Source organism: Misgurnus anguillicaudatus, chromosome 20 (genome assembly GCF_027580225.2).
Source record: "Misgurnus anguillicaudatus chromosome 20, ASM2758022v2, whole genome shotgun sequence".
Taxonomy (NCBI): domain Eukaryota; kingdom Metazoa; phylum Chordata; class Actinopteri; order Cypriniformes; family Cobitidae; genus Misgurnus; species Misgurnus anguillicaudatus.
In genome coordinates this window covers 35,639,586-35,661,292 of record NC_073356.2, presented here as the reverse complement: position 1 = coordinate 35,661,292, position 21,707 = coordinate 35,639,586, and the positions used below count along the sequence as shown (strand labels likewise).

Genomic DNA, 21,707 nt, shown 5'->3' with positions numbered 1-21,707 from the left:
GAGGTTAATTAACAGATTTATGCAAAAAAAATTGAAAAAAATATTAATCTGATACATTTTTACAGCCGTTTAATTTAGTGGCCATTTTTGGCCGCTAACAACACGAAAGGGTAGTGAATTGGAACAAGGCACAAGGGTTAACTTTTTCTGCATTTGCTGTATCCCTTCTAGACAAAACCCACGGCGGCAGCTCGCAAAAAAGCTACAGAAATGTCCGCCCTGCCAGACTGGCTTCTTAGAAATAAATTCCTTTCTGGATTTGCGTTGTTAACTCATTTATAAACAAATCTCCTAAAGTATCATAATTTCTTCCATGGGTTTAGTTTAATGAACATATAGATTTAAATCAACAGAGGATGATTAGGCTACGTCTCTGTTTTGAGAAATAATAATAAAATAAATAAGCCTATACGAAATATGTTACACTTAAATAATAATTAAATTGACAAAACGAATAAAAAAGTATTTGAATTTCTGTTTTTTTTTGTGACGCGCTGACCAAAGCAGCAGAAAGCACGTCATGTTTTTAATGATTTTAAATAAGCACAAAGTTTTCTCCTTATTGTGACTTTACACAAATAAAAATACATAATTTGAAGTTTCGAATATTGTTTTACTTTTATCTTTATGACTATAAATTTAGGGTAATTTAAGGTGCAAGGTCATCACGCATTTGATGTTCACCCGCGCATATACACGGACGCAGCGCAGGGCTGCGAGAAAAGACATTATTAAACTTTCGATTTAACATACTACGAGTTTTTTGGACATTCATTTGGAATCACTGTATTCATATTATCAACTTATCTGGTCATTAGTTACGACACTCACAAAGTTTCACATGAAATGATATGATATTTGTCCAAAAACAAAATGCTAAATACTGAATACTACTTATATGCGACTGCAAGACATTAATAGTCAAATCTGTTTGTAAGGAAACTTACATTATTCCAATGGAAGAGAAGAACGTTGGTAATAGAAACTTGAGGCAGACGGTGAGACTGTTTTATCTGTTTTCAGACGAAACAGCAGGGTCGGGGTACCCGCGGGTGAACCGCATAATATTTGATGTAATGGGATAATAGGCTTTTCGCGCGTCGTTTGCATTGTAGATGCAGGTCGGGACTCAATAGACAAGAGTAAAATGCGGGTCTAACATCCAAGACCAAAATTCGACTCGTTTTTTAATGGCCCCGTGCTTTGTGTTTAAGATCTGTCTGAAGACCGTTAAAGGTTATTGACACGTCGACAAGCGCAGACCTCTATTCAGGTGTGGGTGTCATAACCGAATAAATAATAAAAAATTTTTTTCAAAAGTTGGACTGTAAGCGAATGCGACTTAGAGAAGAGCATGATTTATTTGTCATCTTAACACCCTTATTAAAATGAATGTAATCTGTTACCACACTTATGTTTAAAAGTATTTCATTGGTATATGTCTGCTAAGATGGACAGGACAGGATTTCAAATGGAAACTGTTTAAGAAACATATAAAAACATTGAGAATATTACATAAATTGTTAAATGTTTTATTTAGATTTTCAGCTGATTTTGTTCTGGGCCATTTACCTGATAATTTTATCGTTTTAACATAACCACTGTTGAACAAATATATAACTAATAACACATTTTAAATAAAAAATATCACATATAAAGAAAAATAGGCATAACATAAAAAGAAACATAATCTGATGATTTATTTCAATTTCACAAAAATGCATGCACATAACTGAACTTAATGACCTCACAAAGATGTTTATGATGCTCATACAAAAATACTGCAGGAATTGGAAAACACAAACTTTTCTACACATAATTATGCCAGAGCCCTTTGTGATTTCTAGAAGATTAATTGAACCTTGCTAATAGTACAGAGCAAAAATTATCACATAAATGTTATAAACGTCCAAAACTATTATTTTCGTTTAAACTAAGGCTGCGTTCATACGGTACCATAATACTGTTGTCAAAACCGTATTTGAGTCCTTAAGACGGTTCCGTTCACACGCAGTTCGGTTATTTACGGGTTTGACAACCGCATTCTATAACCGACCTCGCACCCGTAAGTTTTCGGGTTTCACAACCGTATTTACAGAGAAGCTGTGGCGTGTGAACGGAATCGCACTGGACAACCAGTTGTGTGTGACGTCACGTGACGTTTTAGCAGCAGTGGACAGTAATCAAAATGGCGGAGAGGGGCGTTATGTGGTCAGAGGCTGAGGTAAAACTGTTATTAAGTATATGGGGGGAGGAGGGTATTCAAAACAAACTTTGTGGAACAAAAAGAAATCAGAGAGTTTTTGAAATTATTTCTGAGAGGATGAGGGCGTTGTCAGAAGTGCTGTTCAGTGTCGCGTAAAGCTAAAAGCTTTAAAATTGGAGAACAAGAAAGTGGTGGACAACAACAGAAGATCGGGAAGAGGAAAGAAAACGTTCAAGTATTTTTATGAACTTGACCGTGTACTTGGGGATAACCCGGCTTGTCGCCCCGAATATACATTTGATTCGACAGAGCCAGGTTTATTCGAGGACGTCTCGTCCAGTGACCATGAAGGTAAGTTAAACTACAACACAAATCTGTATGAAAACTCCCACAATAAACACAACTGATATAACGTACGTTTATTATCTGCATGACTTATCATTGTATGAAGATAAGAGAAAGGTATTTGGTTCCCTTATGAAAATTAATCTTTTTTTTTGTGGTAACTTAAAAGTTTTTAGGTTTTACTACAGTAATCATGGTTTTCATGGTTATTTCGTGGTAACTGTTATTTTACTATGTTTTTTTTAACTGTAGTAAAAAAATGTTAATTTTCGTCAGGGTTTGTAGGATTAAAAACATAAAAATAGCCATGATAACATAATTGCAATTCCGTATATCTCTCTGTTGATAGAGTCAATGGCTCAGGATTGCAGCTCTTCAAATGCTTCACTTGAGGAAGACTCTGGTATGGATGATTTAACAACTTTTCAAAAGTAGTTACCTTCAGTTTAAGTTAATAGAACTCCCACTCCCACATACACTCCTAGACAAACTGGTAAGTTTAAAGGAACATGCCCAGATTTTGGTAATTTAGCTTATTCAATGTATCCCCCAGAGTTAGATAAGTCCATACCTTTCTCATCTCTGTGCGTGCTGTAACTCTGTCTGATGCAGCCCCCGCTAGCTTAGCTTAGCACAAAGACTGGAAGTGAATGGCTCCAGCTAGCAAACTGCTCCAAATAAGTGACAAAATAACGCAAACATTTTCCTATTTATGAGTTGTGATTTGTATAGTCACACCGTGTACAAATAACAAGGTGATATGAGAGACAGCAATCTTTTAAAAATATACATACTGAGAACTATATTCTCTGAAGACGAAGCACTGCTACTTGGGGGGAGTGATTTGAACTCTGACTGAACTCTCTGCTCCTCATCAGGGGCTTCTCGGGTGCTGCGAGCAAATCACTCCGCCCAAGTAGCAGTGCTTCGTCTTCAGAGAATATAGTTCCCAGTATGTATACTGTTAAAGGTGCGGTGAATTAGTCGATTTTATTGTTTTATACTGTTGTCTGAGGTCTACTCATGACGTTTGCATGCTTTTTACATCCAAAAACATCAAAAGCAATAAGTAATAGGCCATTTTGTTCCCTGGTTTTGAGGCTGGTTAGAGAAATGATCAGTTTTAATGGGCGGGCTGCATTGACGACTTGGAAGTAAACGGCCACTGCTATGATTGGATAACAGTTTTTTCGTTCAAACTAACTTTCAATTTAATCTCATGTGTAATCAGTTTAATGTTAAGTGAGTGTCTTAAGACACAGTGTCCTTCTTACACATGCATATTTTATCATAAACCCTTTTGACACACACACGCGTGTCTTTTATCGTAAACCCACGCACAAAAACACAAACACACACACACGTGTCTTTTATCGTAAACCCTTTCGATGCGCGTGTAGCAGCGCGCGCACACACACACACACACACACACACACACACACACACACACACACACACACACACACACACACAAACACACACACACACACACACACACACACATACAAACGTCTTTTACATAAATTGACGCACGTGTAATGAACGCACAAACACACACATGTGTCTTTTATCATAAACCCTTTCAACGTGTGTGCAGCACAAATTCGCAAGAAAACACCGGCCGCCACAGTGACACATAGTACTAAAGTGTTTTACTCACATAAGCTGCGCCGTCCTGTCCGGATCCGATATTGATGGAGTAGCATTGCTTTTTAATCGCAGTCTCTCCTCAAATCCAGTGTTCTTTTGAACATCCAACCATGTAGCAACTGTTATGATTCCCTTGTTTAATATGAATGATGTCTCTCGACGAAAAACAATGGCCCGAAAACGGTAAGGTTGACGTTTAGCCATCCTTGCTGTAACTTGTTATGAAAACTAACTCAACTAACACTACACGTATTATGTGGGCGCGATGTCAAGTTGAAGAGCTCATGAATAGTAATGACCTCGATCAGTTCCACGTCACACTGATAAGCTTTTCAAACTGACCTGATTTCTCTGCTTATTTCTTTTCAGTGGCTATAGCTGACAGAGGAGGTGGAAGTTAAAGGCGGAGTCCACGATGTTTGAAAAACGCTTTGGAAAAGGAGACGGGCCGACTACCAAAACACACTTATAGCCAATCAAATCAAATCAAATGCCGGGTTGCGTATGTGTGGGGCGGGTCTATCAACAGAAGGTCCAGATTCTATTGGGGTAGGGGTGTGTTTGTTTAGGTGATTTCAAATATCAACATTGGCTTTCAAACATCATGGGCTCCGCCTTTAATTTTCACATTCACGACACAAACACATATGGACCTAACACATATCAAAAAATACAAGTAAAACGGTTTTATGTGGAAGGGCCTCTTTAAAAGTCATTGACACACACACGCAAGCACACACACATTCACAGGCATGCACACACACGCACGCGCGCACACACACACACGAACGCACACTTACCACTTTCATGTTCTTGTGTTTGTGTGCCACTTGCACCTGTAAAAGTTTGGACAATACATTTGGGGCGGTTTCCCGGACAGGGATTAGACTAGTCCTAGACTTAAACACTTTTAAGAGCTCTCCAAACTGAAAACAACTTGCACTGACATATCTTAAAATACATCAGTGCCCTTTGTTTTACCTCAAAATGCACACATGTAATGTTTTTATTAGGGCATATTTGTTAAAACTAGTTATATTTCCTAAGTAAACTAAGGCCTAGTCCTGGATTAAGCTAATCCTGGTCCGGGAAACCGCCCCATTATGTTTCTTCTCATCATATTATGCTGATTTGAATACAAAGTATTTTAATTTAAAATATATTTTGGATGTAATGTGGCATTAAATGAAAATGTATTAAAGAAATTAAGTACACAAAGTAAAATAAAAAGTACATAATTGTTATACACGTCTTTTTACCATGTAGTACTGCGGTTAGTATAAAATCCAATCATATTATCAAACAGTATTAATCTCAACCTCATTGGGGGCTGAAACTTATGTAACCTAGAGGAAAAAAGAGATAGCGATGAGAAAGAGAGAAAAATACAGTAAAGGTTGCATAAAGGGTGCATAGTTAGGGCCCCGACACATGGTTCGCCTTGAGCCCCCAAATCACTAAATCCGCCCCTGGACACACGTGTCTCAAAAATCAGTAAGCATGTCTTTAAAGATTGCCAAATGTAACCAAAATGACTTTTAAAGAGGCCCTTCCACATAAAACCATTTTACTTTTGTTTTTTGATATGTGTTAGGTCCATATGTGTTTGTGTTGTGTCGTGAATGTGAAAATTAAAGGCGGAGTCCATGATGTTTGAAAGCCAATGTTGATATTTGAAATCACCTAAACAAACACACCCCTACCCCAATAGAATCTGGACCTTCTGTTGATAGACCCGCCCCACACATACGCAACCCGGCATTTGATTTGATTTGATTGGCTATAAGTGTGTTTTGGTAGTCGGCCCGTCTCCTTTTCCAAAGCGTTTTTCAAACATCGTGGACTCCGCCTTTAACTTCCACCTCCTCTGTCAGCTATAGCCACTGAAAAGAAATAAGCAGAGAAATCAGGTCAGTTTGAAAAGCTTATCAGTGTGACGTGGAACTGATCGAGGTCATTACTATTTATGAGCTCTTCAACTTGACATCGCGCCCACATAATACATGTAGTGTTAGTTGAGTTAGTTTTCATAACAAGTTACAGCAAGGATGGCTAAACGTCAACCGTACCGTTTTCGGGCCATTGTTTTTCGTCGAGAGACATCATTCATATTAAACAAGGGAATCATAACAGTTGCTACATGGTTGGATGTTCAAAAGAACACTGGATTTGAGGAGAGACTGCGATTAAAAAGCAATGCTACTCCATCAATATCGGATTCGGACAGGACGGCGCAGCTTATGTGAGTAAAACACTTTAGTACTATGTGTCACTGTGGCGGCCGGTGTTTTCTTGCGAATTTGTGCTGCAGACACGTTGAAAGGGTTTATGATAAAAGACACATGTGTGTGTTTGTGCGTTCATTACACGTGCGTCAATTTATCTAAAAGACGTTTGTATGTGTGTGTGTGTGTGTGTGTGTGTGTGTTTGTGTGTGTGTGTGTGTGTGTGTGTGTGTGTGTGTGTGCGCTGCTACACGCGCATCGAAAGGGTTTACGATAAAAGACACGTGTGTGTGTTTGTGTTTTTGTGCGTGGGTTTACGATAAAAGACACGCGTGTGTGTGTCAAAAGGGTTTATGATAAAATATGCATGTGTAAGAAGGACACTGTGTCTTAAGACACTCACTTAACATTAAACTGATTACACATGAGATTAAATTGAAAGTTAGTTTGAACGAAAAAACTGTTATCCAATCATAGCAGTGGCCGTTTACTTCCAAGTCGTCAATGCAGCCCGCCCATTAAAACTGATCATTTCTCTAACCAGCCTCAAAACCAGGGAACAAAATGGCCTATTACTTATTGCTTTTGATGTTTTTGGATGTAAAAAGCATGCAAACGTCATGAGTAGACCTCAGACAACAGTATAAAACAATAAAATCGACTAATTCACCGCACCTTTAACAGTATACATACTGGGAACTATATTCTCTGAAGACGAAGCACTGCTACTTGGGCGGAGTGATTTGCTCGCAGCACCCGAGAAGCCCCTGATGAGGAGCAGAGAGTTCAGTCAGAGTTCAAATCACTCCCCCCAAGTAGCAGTGCTTCGTCTTCAGAGAATATAGTTCTCAGTATGTATATTTTTAAAAGATTGCTGTCTCTCATATCACCTTGTTATTTGTACACGGTGTGACTATACAAATCACAACTCATAAATAGGAAAATGTTTGCGTTATTTTGTCACTTATTTGGAGCAGTTTGCTAGCTGGAGCCATTCACTTCCAGTCTTTGTGCTAAGCTAAGCTAGCGGGGGCTGCATCAGACAGAGTTACAGCACGCACAGAGATGAGAAAGGTATGGACTTATCTAACTCTGGGGGATACATTGAATAAGCTAAATTACCAAAATCTGGGCATGTTCCTTTAAACTTACCAGCTTGTCTAGGAGTGTACTGTATGTACCTTATGCCTTGAATTAGTCAAGGGAGTTGTATGATTATTTGGTTCATAACTTTTTATTCTGAAATCAACCGCATAGAGTGAAGTCTATTTAGTATTTAGTAATACAGTTATTTGCACCTTCAAAAGACCAAGGTTCCTGGTCCTCAGCACAGTTTTTGCCAGGTAGGCAGATACATGTTGAATATGCTAATGGTATGGCTATAGTGTAGTATAATCTCCTATTTTGATCTTTAATCTCCTATTTCCCCCTCTTCTCAATCACATACATAAACATGTTAACCAAATAATAAAAATTAGCTTATAAAACCAAACAGAATACCTTTTTTTTCTTCAAACATATTTTATTTAACTTTATGTATGTAAGCAGAGGAAAAATTAAAATTAATATATTCTACAAATGTGACCTGATCCAGCAAAATGAGTCACAGTGACCCAAATTTCAAAATTGAGATTTTGGTATCAATGAAAAGAGGAGACCATAAGCTTTCAAATGATATCCTAGTCAAAGTCAAAGTCAAGTCTTGAATGGTTTTAAAGATATAGACATTTGAATTAAGGTTGTCTGTCCTCTTTTTCCAACTGAAAACCTGAGAAAAACGCCTTTAAAGTTTTTTGCCCGTTTTTTGTAGATATCTTTCAAAATCCATTGCATTTTTAAAGGGATAAACGATTTATTTTACAGCTTAATTTGACCAAAGACATTAATATAAATGCCATTACAGTAAACCAGGAAACTAGCTTATAAATCAAACAGAATGATGCTTATTAAAAATGTGAAGTAACAGAAAGGTTTCTGTGATGGTTGGGGTTTCAGTTAGGGGGAGGGAATCGTCTATGGAATGTCCCCACAAAACAATGTGTGTGTGTGTGTGTGTGTGTGTGTGTGTGTGTGTGTGCGTGCGTGCGTGCGTGCGTGCGTGCGCGCGCATGGGTGTTTGCGCACGTGTGTTTGTGTTCGCGTGTGTGTGCGCGCGCGTTCGCGTGTTAGAGAAATTGAGAGGCAGAGAGACAAGCAAAAAGAAAACAATAATGCTTGCCTATGCAATCATATCTTTGTGTAGGTTAGTTGACAATAACCCTGTAACCAATTCAAAAAGGAGTTAAATAGGAGAGGAGATTGCTGTGAGTATGACAGGAGGATGGCTGGACCAATCGCGTGCCCCGGGGTTTCCTATTGACAAATGATCAGCCTTTATGAAGATTTCTGATTGGCTCTAAAACAACGTGTAACACCATATTTGGAGAGAGAGTGACGTTTCAGGGGATCCCCCGAAATGCTCGGAGGTGACGAGAGGATTTTAGAGAAGCAATGTTCATTTCCAGCGAATTTAGTAAAACTGTTTAAACTTTAAACACCTTTACTCAATTATTTGGACTACGAAACTTTGGGAGATTATTTTTTAATGTCTGTTCTTTGATATTAGCTAAAAATATTTTTTTTGATAATTTCATTGTTTTTCCACATTATCGGCTCATATCTTAAAACGGAACGTTGCGACTTCCGACTCATTTCGCCAGAGCGGGTCACAAATAAATAAGAGCGAGTACACAAGAGCACTTCACAAACACATGACTACAAATAGGCCTAATACAGACAAACACCCAGGATGTAAATTGTTAAAGCCAACTTACAAGGCCAGATATCATTTGCACTGCATAATGCCAAGCTATCATAAAATGTCATTTTTCATTCATTAATAGTGATTTCTTCAATCATTAATAGTGAATAAATATAAAGCTTTTAAGATGATTATTATGTGATATTTATTTGGAGTGGGTGCCCTTTTTCAGTTTCAGCACATGCCCCTCAAAAGGTCTGTGCACGGCCCTGCTGTACATAATCTATGCAGACACCATCCAAGACATAATCTATTAAAGACTTCTCCCTGTATTAATTTCGTGTAAGAAGGCTGTGTCTTTATTTCTTGTTTGTGTATGGATCGACTTTTTTCTTAGTTTAACTGTTGGATGGATACATGAATAGCCATCTTCTGTGGTAAGTCCTTACATTAAAAAACAATTATATGCAAAAGCGAAGTTGTAAGATAAGGCAACATGCATGTTTATTCTGTTTCATATTTATTTTGTTTCGTTTTGTAGCCCTTTTTATTTTTTTTATTTCTGCACCCGTTGCAACTGCGAGCAGCAGAGCAACCTGCCTTCGCTTTTTTTTAAATTGTGTGTGTTGATAATAAACGTTTAAACTAACATTGTGCTATGCTGAAAATATTTATTTTAAATAGTTGTTTTTATAGGCAAGTGAAGTGTTGATTTGAGAGGCTCAATTCATCATACATGTCGTCAACTTGCTGTCGGCCGCTAACCACTAGTTATCATAAAAACTTTAACAAACAAAACCTGCTCTAAAATGTAAATAAAAAAGAAATATAACTATTTTGCCATTTAAAACAAAACTGAATTGCTTTAATTGCTGCAAGAGTACAGCTGTACAAGCTGTGTAAGCAGTTATTTTTTGCTATTTCTGCGACTTTATTTTGCAAAATCTATGCGGAATTTTGCAGAATGATTTAAAATGTTTTAAAACGATCCGAGAGAATGTGCGCTGTGAATATTACAAAACAATAAAATATTTTATAACTATATTATACATTTTATTAAAGGATTACCCTGAATTAAACTAGACCAATATGAACCAACAGATAATGTATAATGTGCTTTCACGACCATAGAGTTTTATATAATTTACATATATTAATGTCTACAGTGTAACAGTAAAAAGAAAAGGCTTCTCATAATGAATGTAGCGTATATAGCAAGATAATTTCATCAGTTTAACAACACAATGTATATATATTTATCTTGTAAACAGATTTGAAATAATAAATAATTGTCCGTCATGTAGCAAGAGAGACGAGATCTCATTAACTTTTCCGCAGTAAGTTTATTTCAAATTCAAGTTTTACATATTAAATAGGCTATTAAAAAGTTTGTGCTTCTCTCATAAAAACCTCACAGCAGACAGCACAGACTTCTACTCACAAACATACACGATGTAGTGACTATATCTGCGGACACAGATTCCTAATCCAGCCAGGGCCGGGTCCAGAGTCCTGCAACGGGTCGGGTACCCGCGGGTACCCGCATAAAAGTGTCTCCAACGGGTGGATTGTGACATTCCTAAAATTCACGGGCGGGGCCGCGGGCGGATAATTAACTCCGCGCGGGCGGGTAGTAGTGCAAATGAAAATATGTGCAAAATTTGTATGTCTAAGGATGTGCACACCAAACTTTGAAACACGGCTGTTTTTTCAGCCAAGCGCTTTTTAGCTGTGATACTTAAGCTGTGAGCCGGTTGGTTGTTGTGATACTTGTCCCGCCCTTCCTCCACTGTGATTGGACGGCCGTGTGACAACTGACAACTGACATTGACGAGCGGAGCATTTCACCCAAACTTTAATCTCTTTCAACTCTCGACGCTCAGCGCCGAGCGCGGAAAAAACGCTGACCGCCGGCTTAATTACCATTACACGCGGAACATATGACATTTGACCCATCATGTCACCACCACTACAACAGTGCGCGACCAGTTTGTTGATTCTTCTCGTAGCCTAGTTGGAGCGAGCGTTGCAGGACTCTGGCATAAAGTTTTGCTGTTGATAGCCGGAAGCTGAACGTCTTCTCTTAGAAAGCATTTCGAGACGAGGCTTAGGAGCACAGCAGGGGTTGTGTAGGTAGGTTGCTCTTTTTCTTGTTTTTTTATTAATATGTCTATTTCTGTATAGGTATCAGGTTCCATTTGTGCCGATAGGCTACTTAAATGGCACAAAACAGAGCGCACTTTAGCCTGTTTCATTAGCCTGTTTCATTAGCCTATTCATGTCGCTGTTGTGATGTTGAGAGAGGTAACTTACGAGATAAAAAATAAAGCACTTTAATTGGAATGATTTTAGCGTGTGTGATGTATGCGGGTACGGGTCGGGTAACGGGCCAAATATTAACGGGTCCGGGCGGGTGCGGATTTAATTTTGATATTATCACAGGTGACGGGTCGGATCTGGTGCTGAACTTTGCGGGTACAAACGGACACGGGTCTCCAAAAATGGACCCGTGCAGGACTCTGGCCGGGTCAGGGCCTAGATTTCAGGCCCTTTTGAGTCAACTTGATTTTAATAATTTAATTGAGGAATTATATTTAAAGAACAGACAGAAGCACTTTTAGTTGTGAGTTGCATTTAATAAATGTTATTTTCTGGGCTGTTTCTGATTGTAAAATTATTACTTGATAATATTGTTTAATTTATTTAAATTATTTCAACCTACTTTTGCGTCAACTTGATTTTAATAATTTAATTGAGGAATTATATTTAAAGAAGAACAGACTGAAGCACTTTTAGTTGTGAGTTGCATTTAATAAATGTTATTTTCTGGGCTGTTTCTGATTGTAAAATTATTACTTGATAATATTGTTTAATTTATTTAAATAATTTCAACCTACTTTTGCATCAACTTGATTTTAATAATTTAATTGAGGAATTATATTTAAAGAAGAACGTCTCGGTTACGGATGTAACCCTCGTTCCCTGAAGGAGGGAACGGAGACGTCACGTCGTGACCGACGAATTGGGAACTCGCTTAGAGAGACCAATCTGCTTCGAATACTACTAAAACGGCAATGAACTTGGCATTGAGATATTTGCATAATGCTGGCGCCGCCCCGTCAGGTGCGTATATAAGGAGCACGTGCAAATAGGGAAATCAGCTTCTGTTCGCTGAGAAAGCCGGAAAGGTGACCGGCCGTAACAGCAGGTGGCAGCACCTGTGGCGACGGGACGTGACGTCTCCGTTCCCTCCTTCAGGGAACGAGGGTTACATCCGTAACCGAGACGTTCCCTTTCAGTCGGTCACTACGACGTCACGTCGTGACCGACAAATTGTGAATCCCTACCAAAACGCCACTAGGGGCTGACCTCTTCCAGTGTCTGCAAAAAGCCCTCCAAATCCCCTTAAGGGAATGGAGAAAATAGGATAAGGCAGAAGGCCGGGCACTAGATGTTCCTTTAACCCACAGTAGTGCCAGCGATTGGGAAGCGCCCTACCAGAGCGGGATAGGAACGCTGCGGAAGCCACCGCCCCTCTTAAGGGCTAATGGTGGGCGAAAGTCAACCGTAGTTGAGGTAAAATGACAGCCGTGGCTGTGTAAGCAAAGCAGTGCTCTGCTAAGGGAAACGTGGGCCCCACGGAATAATACTCACAAAGGAACCCGATGGGACACAATGTGGGGCCCTGGCCAAACACGTAGGTTCATAAGAATACAGCTAGTGAAAGGCTGACAGCCAATGCTCCGCAACAAAGGCTGCCAAGGCAGCGGAGGAAGAGCAATTCAAACCATTACGCATTTTTGCTCTGATGGCCTTCCATACTGAAACTCAATTTGGAGCCTCAGTCGGAGGCTGCAAGCCTACTTGCGAGTCTGCTCTCCGTGCCCTCCCTGGTGAGGAAAGAACACGAAAGGATACAGGCTCGATACGAACATTGTAAAATCTAATGAACGTATTAGGTGTCGCCCAACCAGCAGCTCTACAGATGTCTGTTAGCGAGGAACCACGAGCGATAGCCCAAAATGAGGCAACACTCCGTGTGGAGTGCGCTCTCAAATTAAAGGGGCAAGAATACCCTGAAGATTATAAGCCAGGGCGATAGTGTCAACTATCCAATGAGACATCCTCTGCTTAGTGACAGCTTTCCCTTTTTGCTGGCCACCATAACAAACAAAGAGCTGGTCTGAGGTCCGGGGCTTTGCGTGCGAACCACGTAGAGTCGCAGTGCGCGTACGGGGCACAACAAAGCCATGGTTGGGTCTGCGTCCCCCGGGGGCAGCGCTTGCAAGCTCACCACCTTATCTCTGAAGGGAGTGGTGGGAACTTTGGCCTGGGGACGTAGCCTGGTCTGGGTCTTCAGTGAGACAGCAGGACCAAACTAAAAGCATGAATCGTCAACAGAGAATGCATGTAAATCCCCTACTCTCTTCATGGAGGCCAATGCTAGCAGGGTCAGAGTTTTCATTGATAAAAACTTCAGACTTGCAAACTGCAAAGGCTAAAAAAGGAGACCTGAAGGCTTCATCACCATGGACAGGTCTCAGGAGGAAAGAGGGAGGGCGCGAGGGGTTTAGCCTGCGAGCGCCTCTTAAAATGTAATAACTAAATCATGCTGGCCAACTGATCTGTCGTAGATAAGTGAGTGATGAGCAGAAATAGCAGCGATATCAACTTAAATGGCGGAGGGACAGCCTACCATCTAACCTATGTTAAAGATATAAAAGCACAATGTTAAAGGCATTCTCTGGGGTCCTCGCGTTGCAAAGAGCACCGGGTGACGAAAAGGTTTCGTTAAGCGCGTAAGCCCGTCTTGTGGACAGTGCTCGAACCGCGTCGATGGTGTTAGATACCGCTTGCGATAAATCACCTAAACCTTGCGCGCGCTCAACGACCATACATGGATATCCACAGGTTGGGGCGCGAGTGCCAAATGTGCGCCTTCCTTGAGAAAGAAAGTCCTTCCTCAGGGGAATCCGCCAGGGAGGGCTGTCGCGAGGAGCATTAACTATGAAACCAATTCTTGGTCGTCCAGTACGGACGATTAATAAAAGGCTTTCCTCGTCCTGCCTGACTTTGCACAGTGTCTGCGCAATAAAGCTCACTGGAAGGAATGCGTATTTACGCACCCCCCGTGGCCAGCTGTGGGCCAACGCATCCACGCCGAGGCTGCCCTCAGTTAGTGAATAAAATAGGCGACAGTGGGTATCGTCCGGCGACCATACAGATCTATCTACGCACAACCGAACTTCTTCCAAATTAGCTGGACCGTCTGGGGGTGGAGTCGCCATTCGCCGGGGGCGCATGCTCGGGAAGCGCGTCACCGCTGATTGAGCGATCCCGGGATGTACTGTAAATGGCACGAAGGGACCTCAGATGCTTCTGACTCCAAAGTAGGAGATGACGAGCGAGATGCGACAGGTGACGAGAGCGCAAAACTGCCTTAACAGTAAATAACGCAACAGTCGCAATGTTATCGGTGTCGACAAATACATCCTTCCCTCGCATCTCCATAGCGGAGCGTACAAGTCCCAGATATACAGCGCACCGCTCGCGGCAGTTGGGGTGCTATGCACACCCCAGAGACTGCAAGCCCGTCATACGTGGCGGATCAACCCGTGCTTAGGGCATCGTATGCTACCGAATGCCAGGAGACCCCTTAGAGGCATATCTTGCTATCAGAAATGCTGGGTCTACCACGTGGAAAATTTAAATGACACGCAGGTGTAGTGTGTACACGGTGTATGCCGGTGCGCCACGCACTCCTCGAGACTTGATCGTAAAGCCAACGCTGAAGCGGTCTCATATGACGCAGCTCGAGCAGTGTCACAGCCGCAGCATGCTGTCATATGTCCAGGAGCTTCTGAAATTGTTTCAGAGGGACCGCGTACTTCCCTCGAATTAAACCGAGGCAAGTCAGAACTGACTAGTTGCGTGCTCTTGTAAAACATGCCAATTAGTTGATCGAGTCTAATTCCATACTGAGAAAAAGGATCCTCTGCACGGGGCAAAGTTGCTCTTTCCCAGTCGACCTGATGACTAAAACGAGCGAGATGCCGAAGCATTAACTCTCTGTGTTCGCGCACGTCTGCCAAGAACGGGCTATTATAAGTCGACGTAAATGAAGCAGAATGCGAACAACACTCTCTCTCTGATATTTAAATGCCGTGACTAGCACTTTCATGGAGACACGGAGAGAGAGAGACAGCTCGAATGGTGTACTTAATATTAATATGCCCACCCCACGACGCAGAGCGAAAAAACGGTCTAAGGCGAGGGGAGATGGACACAAAAAGTACACGTCTTACAGGTCTAAGGCTGCAAACCGATCTGAATATTGAAATACGAGCCTCTGCGTTATCATCCAAAAAAAGACCACCTTTGTAGAGCCGGTGCGTAAATCAAATCGGTCGTAACCCACCGCGTATTTTGGGTACTATGAGATAAAGGCTGGAAAAACCCTATCATCATCTCGGTATGAGGGACCGGCTCGATATATCCTTCGCCAGCAGGACATCGACTTATGCACGCAGTACATGTGCATCGGACACTTTCACTATAGTGAAACGAAAGCCCGAGAATTTTGGGTTTGTGCCGGTAATTGTATTTCGTAACCGAGGCGGATCGTGTGTAAAACCCAACGAAACGGGCTGGGAACTGAAGCCAAGCACCCAGGCACCGTACGAGGAGAATTAACGACACTACCGAAGTACCCGCAGTGGGGCAGCGAAGCGAGACAGGTGAGACTGCCGGTGCGTCTGCTGTGACAGCATAAGCATCTACAGTATGTGTGTGACACTGACCTGAGCCCGCTGAAGGTGACGGTCGTCTGGTCTCCTCTGCGGAGAGCACAGACTCCGATGAGGGTGCTGGTGGTCCGGTCTCCTCAGTGGAGGGCTCGGACTCCTCAGAACACCCGCTGGCGATAGAGGAGAGGTAGGGTGAGCTGGTGTGTGCCCGCTCACGGCTCTCTCGATCCTCTGGAGACCTGGAGAGGGAAGAGGAATGCACTCTGTGTGTGGTTAAGTGGGTACCGGCTAAACAGCCAGTGGAACATATGCAAACCAAGAATTTTCCACCCGACCCTCTATCGGGGGAAGGAGCGAATCACCGTCTCCTGAAGAGTGATCCTCTGCCAATCCGGGTCGCCCGCTTACTGGCCACTTAAACTCCCGATTTCACGGGAAGCGGCTAAGTGGGCGGGGCGAGCTGCTGACGACCGGTTCCCCCGCGCTGCCGAGATGGGGTCCGAGAAGGGGAACGGAGGTGGTCGCCGCAGGACGCCGACGGCGAGAGGCCGACTGAGGAGCCGGCGTCATGGTTTTAACCAAGGGCAGCTCTCCTTCGCCGGGGCATGACCTAAGAGATCGCCTCAGTCTGCGCAGCGGAGCTGTACGACTCCACGGCCTCGCCGAAGAGGCCGGTCTGTGAGACAGGAGCATTCAAGAATTTGTTCTCGCCTGCGTCCGTCAGCCAGACACAGCCAAAGGTGGCGATCTTGAACCACTGTGGTGGACATCGCACGACTGAAGGTTGCGGCCTCCCTCGTAAATCCTTGGTGAAGCTGTAGCAACGTTATTGCGTGCAGGGCTGAAGCCGCCTCTCCGCATGCCTGACGGACAGCGCCCGTAACCGGACGACTGTCTACAAACACGGGAGGGAAGGGTTGGGTGGTCCCTCCAGGAACGCAGCTGCATCGCAACCCCCCGCTCCATTGAAGGGGTCCCTGCCCTTAGCGGCTCCATTGGTGAGGGAGGTGAGGGGTGAAAGCTGAAGCTGAACGGCCGGATGGCCGCAAATCACGTCAGCTCTTTGTGCCGTCGGCGAGAAAGGCACAGGAGAAGAGGACCGAGAGGCCCGAGCAGCTCCGAAATACCAATCACGTGGGCAGTACGGTTAGGGCGGAGAGGGGTTAACCTCTCCAACTCTACCGTTTCCGCCGCTTGAGGGGGCACGGCCGCCATCTCCGGAACGACTCCACTTCGGAGGAAAAATTGGACACCCCTCTGATGCTGCAGAAGTGAACGGGACCAGAAGGAGGTCCAAAGGATTCCGCAGAAATCGTAGAACACGACTCTGCAGTCTCCACCGGAGCCTCAACCGGCTGAGGATGAAAGGCTGGTAGGTGGAGGACGCATCCTCCGTCCTACTCAGCGTAGTGATGCGAAGAGCGTCCTGCGAGCGCTTGACAGCCGCACCACGGCGGCGTCAGCACTGCAAAGGCGCGGACAGCAGTCCCGTAGAAACGTCAGTCGTCTCGCAATCCAAGAGGGTTATGCTCTCACAGAGAGAACAAAAACTCTCCACGAACGCAGCCTCAGAGTGCTTGATGCCCAAGCACGAAGACAGCGCTCGTGACCGTAACTGGAACCCTTATACCTCTCGCATCCAAGATCGCACGGATGAAAAGCAATCCTGAAAAGGACGCTGATCTCCGAATATACGAGAGAGTGGCTGTCTTTAAAAAGACACAGAGAAAATCACTCTTTAGGTGCTCAGCTGATGATGCGCACAGGGAAAGGCAACGCACACACTAAACTCAAACAAAAAATATGCAGAGCAGTAGAATACTGCGAGCGTCCGCTGTGTTAGTACTGCTTGTCAATCAACTTCAGCAACCGTTCTCAGAGTAGCTTCTCAGTCAGATAAAGCCGGCTTTCGAAGCGGAAAAAGCTGATTTCCCTATTTGCACGTGCTCCTTATATACGCACCTGGTGGGGCGGCGCCAGCATTATGCAAATATCTCAATGCCAAGTTCATTGGCGTTTTAGTAGTATTCGAAGCAAATTGGTCTCTAAGCGAGTTCCCAATTCGTCGGTCACGACGTGACGTCGTAGTGACCGACTGAAAGGGAACAGACAGAAGCACTTTTAGTTGTGAGTTGCATTTAATAAATGTTATTTTCTGGGCTGTTTCTGATTGTAAAATTATTACTTGATAATATTGTTTAATTTATTTAAATAATTTCAGCCTACTTTTGCGTCAACTTGATTTTAATGATTTAATTGAAGAATTCTCTTTAAAGAAGAGCAGAAAGAAGCACTTTTTGTTGTAAGTTTTATTAAATAAATGTTATTTTCTGGGCTAATTTCTGATTGTAAAATTATTTGATAATATTGTTTAATTTATTTAAATAATTTTAGCCATTTAATGTTGCACATACGCTGTAAAAACACTGGATCTACTAAAAAATATAGACAGTGCATCGTTTTTGCATCCCCTTTTTTTAGTAAGTTTTACTAAAAAAATTTACGCAATGGGGCACTTAGTAAATCCAGCCTTTATTTTTTTCAGTGTATATTGGGGGGCCCAAACCAGCATTAGCCCAGGGCCTCACAAAGGCTTAACCCGGCACTGCATACACGGACCAATGATGCTGTGTTGACCTGCCAAGGGACTACATGTGAAAAATAGCTTTTTAGCTAACTCCGGCGCATTAACGTTTTGAGTGTAAACAAACAATGTTGATTGATGTGAATTGTCCCTTTCAAATGAATAATAAAAAAAAAACAGATCAGATGTCACAGTGTACCTGCATACTGCTGCATCCACTTCAACACTGTAGAGACAATGAAACATTATCACATCTTTCACATGAATTTATATATGCAATTATAGACAAACTGCAACAAATGAATTTTCTGTCAGTATATAAATGTAAAATATTCTAGTATATGAGTGAACAGATCAGATGTCACACTGTACCTTCGTCCCCCTGCTTCTTTTTTAACTCTGTACAAATTAAAATAATATATTCCTCACACCTTTCACATGAATTTACATATGCAATTATAGACAAACTGTAATAAATGAATAATCTGTCAGTATATAAATGTAAACTATTCTAGTATATGAGTGAACAGATCAGATGTCACACTGTACCTTCATACTCCTGCTTCTTTTTTAACTCTGTACAAATTAAAATAATATAGTCCTCACACCTTTCACATGAATTTACATATGCAATTATAGACAAACTGTAATAAATGAATAATCTGTCAGTATATAAATGTAAACTATTCTAGTATATGAGTGAACAGATCAGATGTCACACTGTACCTTCATACTCCTGCTTCTTTTTTATCTCTGTACAAATGACAATAAAACATCATCACATCTTTCACATGAATTTATACATGCAATTATAGACAAACTGTAACAAATGAATAATCTGTCAGTATATAAATGTAAACTATTCTAGTATATAAGTGAACAGATCAGATGTCACACTGTACCTTCATCCTCCTGCTTCTTTTTTATCTCTGTACAAATGACAATAAAATATCCTCACATCTTTCACATGAATTTATATGCAATTATAGACAAACTGTAATAAATGAATAATCTGTCAGTATATAAATGTAAACTATTCTAGTATATGAGTGAACAGATCAGATGTCACACTGTACCTTCATCCTCCTGCTTCTTTTTTATCTCTGTACAAATGACAATAAAATATCATCACATCTTTCACATGAATTTATATGCAATTATAGACAAACTGTAATAAATGAATAATCTGTCAGTATATAAATGTAAACTATTCTAGTATATGAGTGAACAGATCAGATGTCACACTGTACCTTCATCCTCCTGCTTCTTTTTTATCTCTGTACAAATGACAATAAAATATCATCACATCTTTCACATGAATTTATATGCAATTATAGACAAACTGTAATAAATGAATAATCTGTCAGTATATAAATGTAAACTATTCTAGTATATGAGTGAACAGATCAGATGTCACACTGTACCTTCATACTCCTGCTTCTTTTTTAACTCTGTACAAATTAAAATAATATAGTCCTCACACCTTTCACATGAATTTACATATGCAATTATAGACAAACTGTAATAAATGAATAATCTGTCAGTATATAAATGTAAACTATTCTAGTATATGAGTGAACAGATCAGATGTCACACTGTACCTTCATACTCCTGCTTCTTTTTTATCTCTGTACAAATGACAATAAAACATCATCACATCTTTCACATGAATTTATACATGCAATTATAGACAAACTGTAACAAATGAATAATCTGTCAGTATATAAATGTAAACTATTCTAGTATATGAGTGAACAGATCAGATGTCACACTGTACCTTCATCCTCCTGCTTCTTTTTTATCTCTGTACAAATGACAATAAAATATCCTCACATCTTTCACATGAATTTATATGCAATTATAGACAAACTGTAATAAATGAATAATCTGTCAGTATATAAATGTAAACTATTCTAGTATATGAGTGAACAGATCAGATGTCACACTGTACCTTCATCCTCCTGCTTCTTTTTTATCTCTGTACAAATGACAATAAAATATCATCACATCTTTCACATGAATTTATATGCAATTATAGACAAACTGTAATAAATGAATAATCTGTCAGTATATAAATGTAAACTATTCTAGTATATGAGTGAACAGATCAGATGTCACACTGTACCTTCATCCTCCTGCTTCTTTTTTATCTCTGTACAAATGACAATAAAATATCATCACATCTTTCACATGAATTTATATGCAATTATAGACAAACTGTAATAAATGAATAATCTGTCAGTATATAAATGTAAACTAGTCTAGTATATGAGTGAACAGATCAGATGTCACACTGTACCTTCATCCTCCTGCTTCTTTTTTATCTCTGTACAAATGACAATAAAATATCATCACATCTTTCACATGAATTTATATGCAATTATAGACAAACTGTATTAAATGAATAATCTGTCAGTATATAAATGTAAACTATTCTAGTATATAAGTGAACAGATCAGATGTCACACTGTACCTTCATACTCCTGCTTCTTTTTTATCTCTGTACAAATGACAATAAAACATCATCACATCTTTCACATGAATTTATATGCAATTATAGACAAACTGTAATAAATGAATAATCTGTCAGTATATAAATGTAAACTATTCTAGTATATGAGTGAACAGATCAGATGTCACACTGTACCTTCATCCTCCTGCTTCTTTTTTATCTCTGTACAAATGACAATAAAACATCATCACATCTTTCACATGAATTTATATGCAATTATAGACAAACTGTAATAAATGAATAATCTGTCAGTATATAAATGTAAACTATTCTAGTATATGAGTGAACAGATCAGATGTCACATTGTACCTTCATCCTCCTGCTTATTTTTTATCTCTGTCCAAATGACAATAAAATATCATCACATCTTTTACATTAATTTATATATGCAATTATAGACAAACTGTAATAAATGAATAATCTGTCAGTATATAAATGTAAACTATTCTAGTATATGAGTGAACAGATCAGATGTCACACTGTACCTTCATCCTCCTGCTTCTTTTTTATCTCTGTACAAATGACAATAAAATATCATCACATCTTTCACATGAATTTATATGCAATTATAGACAAACTGTAATAAATGAATAATCTGTCAGTATATAAATGTAAACTATTCTAGTATATGAGTGAACAGATCAGATGTCACACTGTACCTTCATCCTCCTGCTTCTTTTTTATCTCTGTACAAATGAC

The 21,707-nt window shown here is 40.7% G+C and overlaps 1 pseudogene; it reads right to left on the bottom strand.

The window, feature by feature from the left end:
* Nucleotides 1-21,707, bottom strand: part of LOC141351629 (uncharacterized) — a 254,342-nt pseudogene that overhangs the window by 69,016 nt on the left and 163,619 nt on the right.